The sequence below is a fragment of the Echeneis naucrates genome, chromosome 4 (assembly GCF_900963305.1).
Source record: "Echeneis naucrates chromosome 4, fEcheNa1.1, whole genome shotgun sequence".
In the NCBI taxonomy this organism is placed as follows: Eukaryota; Metazoa; Chordata; class Actinopteri; order Carangiformes; family Echeneidae; genus Echeneis; species Echeneis naucrates.
In genome coordinates this window covers 7,619,572-7,633,494 of record NC_042514.1, presented here as the reverse complement: position 1 = coordinate 7,633,494, position 13,923 = coordinate 7,619,572, and positions in this window count along the sequence as shown.

The following is a 13,923-nucleotide window of genomic DNA, read 5'->3' as shown; positions in this document are numbered from 1 at the left end:
CACGCGGGCAGACACTGTTTGTCTGAGCTACCCGCTAACATGCTCACAATGACAATACCAACACACTAAGGTTCATGGGTAGTTTTGCACCATGTAAACCTTAAACAGCTGTTTACTTAACACTCTAGAGGAACGCTGTGTCTTCACCATCAAATGTCAGTCCATTATTTGCCAAATCTGTCAGGGCTGGAGAGCTATGACAATGTTTACCTTTGTCGCTATCACGTCTCTTTCTTTATTGATGTTAGCACTCCTCAGGGAGCCTCAACTCATCCAGTCCCTTGGATAGAGACTCACAGTAGTCCTCAATCTGACCCAAGGGTGTAGTGCTAATCAGGGGCCGTGTTACACCCCGCTTCAACTTTGGTCACTTGCAGCTGCAGTTCCAGGGATTAGCTCAGCCTCTTTGCCTGCTCCAGTCTGTCTGACCTTTCACTGCTGCTGCTGCTGATCTCGCCCAGCATTGAGGAACAATAGATTAGTTAAAATACCAGCCGGTGTTTCGAGCTTTATCTGTTTTTCCTCGGCGTCAAATGAAGTCTGGGGCCATCTTTATCACACACAGCAGGCCAAAATGGGGAGGGAGGTGAGTGCAGGCCGACCTAATATGGTTGAGATATGGCTGTCAGATACTAAACAAAAATGTAAATTTTTGACACCTTGTCATTTAGTCATCTTGGTTGTACCGATGAATAATAATCAACAGTGTGATGTGATTATGCCAAAGGAAGATAATTCGATTAGATTAGACTTTGATCAGTCAGAAAGACTATTGTTTGTTTTGCCATTAAAGCTAAACTCTTTCCATGCCTCTCTTAAGAATAAATTGTAAAATGTGTGATTTTGTGCCATCTTTAGGTCAATATAATAATAATTTAAAATAATAATAAACCAATGAAACATATAGTAGAGTAGTTTAATAAACATGACGTCTTATTTGCTTAGCCAGACATCAAGACCACACAGATCACTTCCAAGAGGAGAAATAAATACATTTTGTAAAACTGATTGGGTAGGTAGATTTATTTTATTGACTTAACTGGAAAATTCCTTGGATTCTTGAAATTAAACCGATAAATGATCTTTTTTATACAAAATGAAATGTACAATAATTACTCAACATGTTCAAGGTCTGACTTTAATACTGGTTGCTTGTATACACAGTCAATTACACACTAACTGTGTACACACAACACTTTGGTGACAGTTCTCCTTCTACTATAACACATTTATGCGATAATGCTGAACATTTGAAGGTTATCTTCAGTCCTTAACAAAGCATGTGTCATATGCTGCCAACATGTTTCCAAGGTGTTGACCTACATTTTGGCTCAGTCCCGTTTTTTGTTGTATTTGTTTGTTTGTTTGTTTGTTTGTTTTTTGTGTGAGTGGAATAATACCAACTGATTAGTGGCAATTAATTAGCAAATTAATATACAGCACGTTCATGCCAATCACAACCGTGCTGTATATTCATGACATGATGAGCTGAGGTGTTGACAGAATTGTGAAGTACATTAGCTCTGAGATTGCTCAGAAGATCATAATAATCAAGGCAAAGCCTCAGTGTTGTGAATGTTGCTTGGATGCATTGTGACTAAATATATATATATATATATATTTTTATTTTTTTTTATTTTTTTTTTTTTGCAGCATTTTGCCAAACAAATGAAGGGAAAGAATGTCAAAAGGTTAGAATTAAATCACAATCAGCTGAGGCAATCGTTTTTTGTTTGACTTATCCTCACAGCCACAAATCTCGCCCATAACACATGATTTTTTTTATCCCCAGCATGCAGACAGATAGTTTTAAACTGTCTACCAAAGCAGTAGAAATCAGTGACTCACATTACATTCAATCCAACTTCTTTTTTTGCTTTAATTGAGCCTCTCTCACCTGTGGTCTGTGAACCCCCCCCGGTTGGTCCATCGGTAAACATATTTAATATTATGTTAAATATTTCATGTAGTGTTTCGTAAACTGTCGGGGAGTGACTACTGTGCTTACTTGCAAGTGGTGCAGGGATACGTGATGTTTTCAAAATTAATTCAGCTCATAGCCTATGGTATTTAAAATCTAATTAGAGCTGCATGCAGCGATGAACAGGTCCTTGCACCCGTTTTCAACTTGGATTCACCCCAATCCAATCAAGTCAAAACTGTAAATGTTTCGGGGGGGGGTGTGATACGCATGCACAGATTTCCAAGTGGGTGAATACTAAGTCGTTTGGATTAAAAATGTTTTTCTAACGACAACAAGAAAAGAGTACCATAACTATTACAGAAAACTGTATCAGCAGTCAGAGATGGACAGAGTACACACCTACAGAGTACTCACTACATGACTAAAAGTACAGATACTTCTTGTCAAATATTACGCTAATCCAAGTAAAAGTATATTCTTACCTGGAACATGCACAGAGGTGTGTGTGTTAATTAAAAACAACGAACGAGTCACGTTAGACTAGCATAAAAGTAGTGAGTAACGAGAGCATCAATAGAAAAGTAGTGGAGTAAAAAGTACAATTGTCATGACTTGTCCTCCATACGTACCTGCCTCCAGTAGTTTTCCACTCAGCACTCCCCTGCTCACCCCATCTGCCGGCCACACCCACCTCGTCAGTCACCTGTTCACTCAGCTGCAGCAGGTTAAAAGCTCCACTCTCCTCCTAGCTCACTTCCAGATTGTTCTTTGTGCTATGCAAGACTTTCCGGCGTTTTTCCTCTGCCTGATCTCCCGGTTCTGACCCTGCCTGCTCCTGACCAACCCGCCTTGTCTCCGCCCTGGTAAAGACCTCAGCCCTTCTGTTTTGGACTGCGAACCTGTCTTGCTCCTTCCTGGTTTTTTTGTCTGCCTGCTCACGGGGCTGCTCTGAGTCCTCCCTCCCCAGTGCTACAATGTGAGTGTTTTCCCGTGACACCTTACCTGCTGGTTCTCCGGTCCTCTGCCTGGTTCCGACCTGCCCTCTACCTGGTACTGCTGCGTCATCCACAGCTTCATTCTGGGCAGATTTCCCCCCCTCAAGCCCCTTAAAGGACCTTGGAACTGAACTGTGCTTATTTACCTGCTTCTGCTGACAATAAAGGTCATTACAAATCTCCCTGGTCTTGTTGTTGCTGCTTTTGGGTCCAAACCTCACCCATTACAACAATATTTGTCCTTCTAATGTAGTGAAAGTAAAAGTATCCCCCAAAATAATACTCAAAGTACAGATACTCCGAAACTGTACTTAAGTACAGTACTCAGGGAAATTTACTTCATTACTGTCTACCCCTGAGCGGGGCTGCATGACTGATCAGGGAAATCATTAAGATTTGAACACAATAAGCGATTGCAAACCCAGAAAGCAATTTTATTTGGAAGGCTGTCGAAGACAAGGTTCACTTATCCAGCTTATTGTGCAGGGCAAAGAAACAGCTTCTTAAATGAATGGTTTATGTTGAAACTAAGCTATGAAACAGTTTATGCTACAGAATCAGCTCAGATAATTCATGTTTAGGTGCCCCCCCCTCCACCCCCGACTGAAATAAGACCCTGCCTGTGTACGTTCAAACCAGTGTTAGCATTTACAGTAAAGCTTTATCAGATATAATTAATACATTGGAAAAATATATGAATATTTAATATTGTTCCAGCAGCCAATGACAGCAGCAAAGCATTCTTATTTCTGAAGGCAACGGCAGAAGCTGCTTATCTATTAGCACCACTAGTAGCTTTTCCATCTTCGCTCTTTAAGTATTAGAGTTGGTGCTAATTATTACCCCCCCCCCCCCCCGAAAAAAAATCTATAAATTAATTAGATAAATGTAGAAATAAAAGTGAGAATGTTTAAATAAAGTAAAATATGAAAAATATGGAAATGTAAATATAAATGGATATGAAATTTTTTACTCTATTGCTTGTCGTTTCGTCCCCTTGCCTTTATTTTATTGTATAATGTATTATTATTTGCCTTTGTTCTTCCCAGTCTGCCTCATTCTTGCTGTTTTTTCGATTTGCCTTTGCCTTTCACTCATGGGGCCAGCTGTCAGTCAACTGTCAATCCCAGACTGAGTGGCCTCTTTGCATGCAGCATAGCTGTTCGCTGAAATTACAAAGAGTAAACATCAATGAGCGCAGTCTAGATGTGGAGTATGATGTAGAACAAACTTCAGAAAGGTTTCAAATTTTAAGATTTTCTGTCTGTCGTGTCAAGGATTCGGCCTTAAGGCAGGCATGGAAGTGCTGCACACATGGAGAATACTCGGCCTGTGCTGGAAAGTCCTGCCAGGCCAGCTGATTGACGGCTTGGCCCATGAGGGCAAAAGCAAAGGTTATAATTTAAGAGCATGTTTTTGTTGTTGTTGTTGTTGTTGGTGTGGTTTCTTTTTGTGTTAATATTTGCATTTTTTCTTTGGGTAGTTATTTGTACTGCTTGCTTTTATTTCCAAATTTCTTTTCTTTATCAAATTAAGCCTTTTTTAATGGCATGCCTATCCTACCCTCCAGCAGTAAAACAGCCCATTGGATGGATCTTCTTTATTAATTAACATGCTAGTGTTATTATGTAGGATGAAAATCACACATGAAAATAATTTTAAGAATCTGGCAACCCTGAGACTGAGAGAGTTCAGGGCAGACGTATGCTGTCATGCAGCCATGCTGCAGACTACATGTAGAGGAATAGGTCTTTAAAGTTGTCAAATTAGAAAGTCTTGCATACCTTCCTTTTACTGATCTTTACAAGTGTATTGCAGTTGCCTGTCTGATGTTTGTCCTTTGGCTGATTGGGGCTAAAGCAGCAAGGCGGCATAGTGGTTAGCCTCACAACAAGAAGGTCATGGGTTCAGTTCCCGGCCTGGGGCCTTTTCTGTGCGGAGTTTGCATGTTCTCCCCATGCCTGCATGGGTTTCCTCCCACTGTCCAAAGACATCACACTTAGGCTGATTGGTCACTCTAAATTGTCTGTAGGTCTGAGTGTGAGTGGTTGTTGGTCTCTGTCTGTCTATGTGTGTTGGCCCTGCGATGGACTGGCGAACTGTCCAGGGTGACCCCGCCCTCGCCCAGAGTGAGCTGGGATTGAAGAGATAGAAGATGATTGAAAGAATGAATATTTGGGGCCATTCTACATAAACCACACACTAATTAATAATCGGTACTATTCTGCCCACGTTTGCTACTTCACAGCTGATTGACTTTAGGACTGTAGGTCGACAAATGAAGAAAATTCAATGTGAAACCTAATATCTCCACTGCTGCCCCTATTAGAGAGATTACTCATGTCCAAATTCACAGACTCCCAACACTTCACATCCTAAGGGCCTCAGAAAAAGCTTTGTAACCCTTTCCCACCAAAACTCTCACTGTGATTTTAAGAGAGGGTGCTAATTAAAGCCTACTCGATCTGGGAACATCAGAGTGCCGCCACGTTTGACCGATACCTTATTAGATATGACACTCAATCAACAGCTGTCCAGTCATCAGACATTCTCATTTATCAAAAGCAGCTCTGTACATTTCATACAGAGCCAAAGGGCTGAATTCATACAGGCATTCGCCATGACAGTGTTTCTAACAACCCTTCACTCCCTGCACTCTAAGAATGGCTATATTTTACTGAAAGTGAAGGGGGTTGTGATGAATATTTGAATCGTAATGGAAAGGAAAGAAAGACAGATGAAAAAGCCATGAGCCACCATGCCCTTTATGAGCATCGGCAGGAAATTCCTCCTGGTGTTAACATATTCTATTATCTTAAAATAAATACTTGTGAAGAACAAGCATGTCATCTGACTGTCTGGTGCTATCATTTCCCAAAGTGTCAGACATGACAAAATTGTAATTTCCTTGGATGTTTCCTGGTATTCATAGATAACTACACCCTTTGCTCCGTCTCTTCTCCATTGGCAATGATATTTAGTCTGTCAAGGAGGGTGTGAGTTTAGCCAGCTGCCCTAGTGGCTGGGTAAAAATTGAACGTCCTTAATATGATGATGTTCATAGCTGAGACTTCATATGCTGTGTGCCCATGTTCTTTCCCTGTAGAATACAGAAGTAGAGAATCGCCTTACACACTGTGTATACATCTCATATATACCACAGAGTAGAGAGGTCAAGGATAAAATGGAAGCTAGTTGTGTATCAACAGTCAGAACCATACAGATGGTGATATAAAGAGAGCAGCAGTTATGTCATCCATGGCAGTTAATCAGTGCTTTTATATTGACTATATAAAGGATGAAGCAGCTGTTGGCACAGAGAATTGTCACCTAACGCTGCTCCCATAGCTCTACGAGGTGATGAAACATATTTCAGCTCATTCTTTTATTTCCCAAGAAGCCAAAGTACTCGACCATGCCATCTGTTTATTCCTTGTGTTCAGTGTTTCTCTTTCCACCCCGCCTCCTCCACTCCCCTGTCTGTTTTTTGTCTTTGGGGTTTGTTTTGTTCATGTGTTGTTGTCTCGCTTCTCTGATTGCTGATCAGCCAGCACATCTGCACACCTCATAACAAAACAGCTTATCAGCCAACCAGGTCATCACCCACTGATCGCCAGATTGTTTTCTCAGCCATGCCATATTCAAGAATTGATTCTACTACTACTGATTAATTCTTATTTCCAAAACACACAGAATAACCTGCCAGCCTGCTCCCCTGTATGTTTCCCTGTCTGCCATTCAATTACATTGCCATTTTAAGTTGTTCGCTTCCTTCAGCCATGTTTCATCCTATTTAGACTATCAATATTCCATATTATATTTAGGTTTGTGTGTTTCTGTTTTGTTTTTGTTTTTTTTTTAGTTTTTTATATTGGTGAAGATGAGAAGCTAGATAAAGAATAACCACAGTGGTCATTTGAATACTTTTCCATTGAAATTAATAGGAAAGAGTGTCCAAACCTTTGGCTGTTATTGCATGTGAATAAATGATGCATCTGATATCACAGTAATTAAAATTATTTCTTAGAAATTAACCACAGTCTTTCTTAAACCTTATCCTGGCTAAAAAACATATGGTGGATGTGTAACAGTTTCACAGTCAGCTGAACTTATGAGTGATTATATGACTTTTACAGCTTCTTGGATTGCTCCCGTTGGCAAAAATGAATGGATGGTGTTTTTATCTACTTTGGTCTTGGGGAGAGAGTAAAAAATCTTCTAAACATTCCCGGAAGGAAAACTCTAAATCAGAAACATGACACATTGGGGACTGTGGACTGAAGTCTTTCTTGACCTCCTGCTGCTTGTTTACTGAACCTCACTCAACTCAGTCTACCCTTGAAGCAACTGGATGGCTTAAACATCCTTCCAACACCTCATTTTTTCTGCTTTTATATATGAGTTAAGGTCATGGCCTGGCTGAGAACCTGCTCAGCCAACATTTGACATTTTTTTATACAATGCATTTCATATGAATTGTACACTTTCACTGTTCACAATAAAGTGGTGTGCCAGATATCTGTCTGGGAAATTAGTTTATTTTCATAGTAGCAGAATGATAACAAGTTTACTGTTTGTGATGGATTTATCTTGCTATTGCACTTGCTATTGATCAATGTTTTAAATGATTCCTTATCAGGCGTCCCAGACCACAAGCCATGAAAAAAGCAATTTCTCTTGAATTTGATATTTTAACATAACGGTTTTGCACAGAAATGCTTTCCAAGTCAGTGAAAGAAGCTGTCATCCATTTGAGTTCAGATGACAGCAAGGACTTTAAGTGCAGATGCTCAGCTAACGCAGAGTTAACCATCTTCAAACGTGTCATTATAGATGATTATAATATAATAATTTCACAAAACAACACAGTGACACTATGGAACCTAAGGCAGTGGTTGTTCACTTTGTATCGCAACACGGGGAAGATATTGAAGCAGAATCATTTCCCTGTTTCTTAAAATCTCGCAGGAAGGAATAACTAATCTCATTTTTATTTGGCAGTCCAGTCGTATGCTCGAGTGGGTCCCCTGCAGACATAATGAGGAATAACAGCATGGGCTGCACACCAATGTGATGTACAACGCTGTGATGCTGCATACTAACCTTTACAAACTGATGTGATGTGATGGGAGTGGCACATTTGTTATCAACTATCACAGCAGCTTCACTTCTGTGTGAATAACCAACCGTGACCATGAGTAACCTGCTCCATAAAACCAAACGTGCTCATTGATATGAGTCCCACTGCCATTCAATTCAATACCAATAACATTGGTATTGAGTTGAGTTTTCTTGAGTTCTCTTTACAAACAAAACCATCTTTAGTGTCCAAGCAGTCCAAATGTATGCTTCATTTGAGTATGCAGAAATACGCAATAGCAAATTACTGTTTTTCAAATGTAAGAGTGTGAGTGTAGATATCAGTGCGGCATTTCAATAAAGCTTTCCTGCTGGTGTCTTTGTCTAAAAGAGCTTAGTATGTTCTTCCAGAACTGGGTCATTAGTCAGACTGAATTTGGGAACTGAATCTTTTCAAATGTCATCGCTTTTTTAAGCTTGTTTGGATTCACAAACTTAACATCCACAAATGAAAACAGCTGGGTGAGATAAAGTGCTCTCAACAGCTGCCACATGCTGTTTATTATCTGAATATTTAATACTCTTCATGCTTGATCCTGCTGATAGTTTCACAATAAAGAACTAAAATGAAGTCCAACAGACTTCCAGTCATTAAGACTCCTGTATTTCTATATATCTGTTTTATTAGATCAATGACTCCTCTCGGTTGACTGGCTGATTGAAGATATTTCATGGAGCGAGAACAATCAGAGCATCAACCTCTCACAGGCATTAAGTTTGAAGAAACCTTAACTTGCCTTACTATGAATAGGGTTTTTTTTGCCCCGTCTACTTCCTGTCAAGTTGAATCCTGTTGTGTAGCAGCAAATAGTGGACCCAGAGGCAAACTCAGACAAAGTGAAAGGTAGTGATTGATTTATTGCATAATTTGAATTTGAATGAAGCATGTGGAGGGCTGGGATGAATAGACGGGTAGAGCAGAGGATCAGGGAGCCTCTTTTGGATGATGATTTAGATGATCTGATGAGGAGTGACGGCAGAGACTGGTATTAAGTACTGATGTTGATGAGGTTATTGGAGACAGGTCATTCTCCTGTTCTGCTTCCTGCCCACCTATCTACCCCTGGAAGCAGAAGAGGGAGAGACACTCAGCGAAGGAGGCACGAGCAAGACACTGGGGGGAATGGGATCATGACAAATCCAGAGTGTCATTAAAGACCAATTATAGAAAGATTATACCCACATAATCTCCCAAATTTGATATATTACAATTTAACCTAGATCACAGAGAAACAGGAGTGTGGCACATTACTGTGTAATGTATCTTTCCAGAAAATCCTTTCAACAGTCTTTGAGATTGATGTTCATACCACCAAAACCATATGACTACATATATATATGTAAGATTATCCACAATATCCAAAACATCAAGTGATGACCTACCCCAGACCCAAACTTTTGGTTCTTTTGCTCTACAACAACACTGAATTGTTTTTTTCATGTAATTTGGCAGTGCCTGAAAAATTAGGAGAAATTTCTGTTATGTTCAACCTCAAAATGCAGTATGTCCAGAGCACCACACTGGAAATTCTAATGGAAGTTCACATCTTTTCAGCAACAGCTCGGACAGGTTGTGGAAATGAACTGAAATTAGCTATTTCATATGCTGTTTCATATTAGTTAAAGTAATGGACACGCAACTATGTTGTTTTTCCAATCAAATGTTATATTTTATATGCATTTTATATTCATTCATTCATCTTCTACCAATAACCGCTGACCACTAACAGCTGTTTTCCCTGTAGATTACTATTTTGATGATCAGTTGTGGAGTGACATAGATCTGTGAAAAGTAATTTGACATCATCAATCTTGAGTATGGAAATTATACAACACCTATAAACCAATCAGACCACTTGATTTGAGCTACTCTATTTTTATTAGCAAATATTCCATTGGCACATTCTGATACCTTTCATTGTACCACTGAAACACATTTTAAGACTAAGACTAATCAGCAAAGGAAAAATGCAAGCAAATGATGTCCAGGGATTAAGACCAAGCCCTCAGAGGAAAGATCAAGTTAAAAAAGGCCTGGTTGCACTTTAATTTACAAATGGAAGAGATCACAAACAAAATCCAAAAGCCAATAATATATCAGGACATGCAAACCTGTCTAATTTTGAGAAGTACACAGTGTTTCACGCTCCCTTTGTTCATCACTGGAGCTTTCAGTTCCATAATCTTCTTCCACAGATCAAGCTGCCCGGTGCGTTGCATTTCCATTTCACTGAGCACTTCTCATCTTAAAAGTCACAGTTGTAAGTCTACTCAGGACCTTGGAAATCTAATTTAACGTCTTGTTTACACACAAATCAGATAAGTCGTACACCCTCTGGGACCTCAACTGCACAGCAAATCCTACGAGGCTTTCTGACTAAAAATGATGAGGAGATTCTTCAGTCAACAAATTTGCTTGCAACCCAACTTTGCGTTAAGCTTTTGGTCAAAACAACAGGTGAATGAAGTTCTAGACACAAAGAGCTTGTACACGGGGCTTTTGTTTCAGTGACAGAGAAAAGAGATAGAAAAAGGAGAGCTCTAATCCTTAGCTGTCAGCTCCATGTAAGGTTCAAAAGCAGCAAAACTGAAGCATGAGTGATTACTACTGTCAGATGAAAGCCACATGTCCCTCAAAGGAAAGCCTCTTGGTCTGACTGAAGGCTGGACAATGCCGAAACAGGTGTTCAAGAAAGCCCCTGAGAATTGCTCCACCAAAATAAACAAGAAATTAATCATCAAATCCGACAAATCTAAAAAAAAAAAAAAAAAAAAACACTTGATGAAAAAGATACCTGCTGGAGAATAAAACCATCTTTGAAGGCTGCACTTGATAACAGTCCTTGCTACATAAAGCTAAAATAAGTTTTCATGGATTAAAAAGGGTGACATTGAGCACGGACTCTAAATTGACCGTAGGTGTGAATGCGAGCGTGAGCGGTTGTTCGTCTCTGTTTGCCTTTGTGTGTTGGCCTTATGATGGACTGGCGACCTGTCCAGGGTGTAGCCCGCCCCTCGCCCAAAATGAGCTGGGATTGGCTCCAGCAGTCCTGCAATCCAGAAACGGAAAAAGCGGTAGAAGATGGATGGATGGATATTCAGTAGGAAACTTCATAAGAGCTACCAATAAAACAGACAAAATGTTTTTAAAGTTTTGTGCTTCTTAGCTGTTGGCATGGTAACAGCAGTAACCTAAAAAATACATTTATGATTGAAACTGATCCTATACCAGCAAGCAGTCATATTCATTAATCCACTGAATGATTTGCTCGGCATGGCCCTCCAGTCACACAATTCCTCTGCTTCTACTCATTCATAGGTCTGAATAAAGAATGCAGAGCACCCTCGGCACAACACGCTCACAGGCTCCTCAATCTTCTTTGCCCACACTCACAATTCAAGGTTTTCAATTACTGGTTCACAGTGGAGGATACTATCTGTTGAAAACACCGGTAGCACGTAGAGAATTTCCACTGACAGGCTACAGTCTGCGATTTCAACATGACACACAATATCAACACCTGGAGGTATTTCATTCAGGATTTACAATATATGATTAATTACAGCAATTCAGATTCAGACGTAAGCACACACAGACAGCGATAAAGGGACAGAGAGAGGCAGACAGAGTGATCATTCACTCCATGGAAAAAATAGTTTTGTTTGTCAGCATTGTCATAAAGGATTTACATTCTAAGTAATGACCATGTTACTTTTAGAAACAATTGCAAAAGCAGCATGGCCATGTGCAAAATGTAAATCAAAGGGGCTGCTTCCATGATTATAACAAAAAGTACCCAATTTACCATAAATGAAACTCTCTAGTGCCGCATATATTCTCTAAGGAAAAAGGAATCTGCTTGTTTGGCTCAAACCCACCATAGATCACATCATCCCAAATTTTTTCCGGATAATTAAAATCAAGTTTTTGAATTTTGCAAGGATACATGGTAAGTTGGTCCAGATTTCAGTTTTCCATATGTTATCTCCTCTCTCTCGTCCTTAGCAACTGTCTGGGCTTTCATAATATTTTTCCTTGGTTACTGCATGAACCCTGATCTCACACATCAGCATCACAATACAGACAAAGCTCTTGGAAAATTTCATTTGTAAAAATGTATTGCTTAATTTTTCTATTCATATATATATATAGTTGGCCTTGTTTGGAGGCCTCATAGAGGTTGGAGGCTCCTGCACATTCAGGTTCAGCTGGTCCCCACAATACAGCAGATGTACTGGACTGTGTTTGTGATTTTATGATTGTTATCCTGGATGACAAACGGCTCAGTGTCAACTAAAGCATTTTACAGAGCTGTATTGTGACTGTGCTCTTACATATAAAGTGCATACTTCCATGAAATTAATATGCTGCTTTGTTATATTTGTTTAAAAATATCTCTACAGTATATAGCATTTGTTCATCGTATCGAGTTATTGTTGAGAGCTTCTGAAAACTGAAGTAAAACTGTCTGCAATACTCATCAAATTTTTTTATCATATTGTTGTGGGAGCCATTTATGTCTCCCATAACAGTCACCCATAACATTTATGTAATGGTGGCTAACACTGTCACACAAAACTGTTTACTTGCTTGATCTATTATTTATAGCATAAGCCTGCTGTTTGCCATAATGACACTTGGGAGCAGCTCCAGGAGATAGGATGCTTGTGCTGTCTGTCTGAGCTACATTTATAGATGAGATATATTTGGAGCTCCACCCTATGACAAGGATTTCATCTTTTTTTGTTTCTTTTCAAGAAATAAGTGTCACCATAGGTGAAAAATACATATCAGGAGTTGTGTTTTTGACTGTAAACTACTTAAATCTATAATTTAATCAAAAGACTCATCAAAGACCACTGATGTCTTTGTGTGATGGCCACATTTGCGAAATTTGCGAAAAGAAAATGGGAGCAAGATTCAAGGCAAGAACATGATAGATACACGGGGGAGACTGGATGAGTGACAGATGCAGACAGAATTTCAGGCATGTATTTTTGGGGATCAGACTGAAGCAAATATGAGGATATGGTATGTCAGTCTACTGTCTCTTTCTGTCACAGAAACTACCATAAGAACAGTGACTGTTCTTACAGTAGGCAAAACAACTTTTAACTTCTACAAGACACATTCAGCAGCTAAAAATCTCTGTAAAAGTTTGGTGTCATTTCAATCTATGGTCAGTTACTCAGGCTGCCTGCCATTTGTCCTTGTCAATCATTTCATGTGCATGTTGTTAGTTATGACAGGATACCGAGAGCCACAGCACACAACTTGACAAGCAAATCAGGGGTGATGGCATTAAAAGACTAAATGTTCTACAGTTTACTTTCCATTCAAACAGGCAATTAACATTTTCTAATTTGCTCAGTTTAGTTTGTCTGCATCTACTCTATTTGTGTTTGTCTCTCCCTCCCTCTGTGTGTGAATGTAAAATTCTGTTTTACATTATTCTCCAGTTATCACCAAGTATATGAATCACGAAATACTCTGATGCTTTTTAGAAAGGTGCTTCTGTGACATGTTCATGCTCATATAATTGATCAAATAATGGCATCATGAGAATGTTTAGCGACAAAAATTTAATTGCCCTTGCCGATAGACTGACAAAATGTCATTCAGCATTGAATTGGGATGGCGATAAATGCATAAATGTATGTTCTTGAGTATACACACGATATTCATTTATGTCTTTAATTGCAATAAAAGCGGCTACATTTTTAAAACCAGGCTTAAATTTAAGGCACTTGAAGCTTAGATCAGTAAGGGCTCTGGTATTGTGATAAATTTTTAATTAAACTTCTCAAACTCAAACCTCAGAAAAAATAATAACAATTGTGTTTTTGGTGTAACAAGAGCAAATG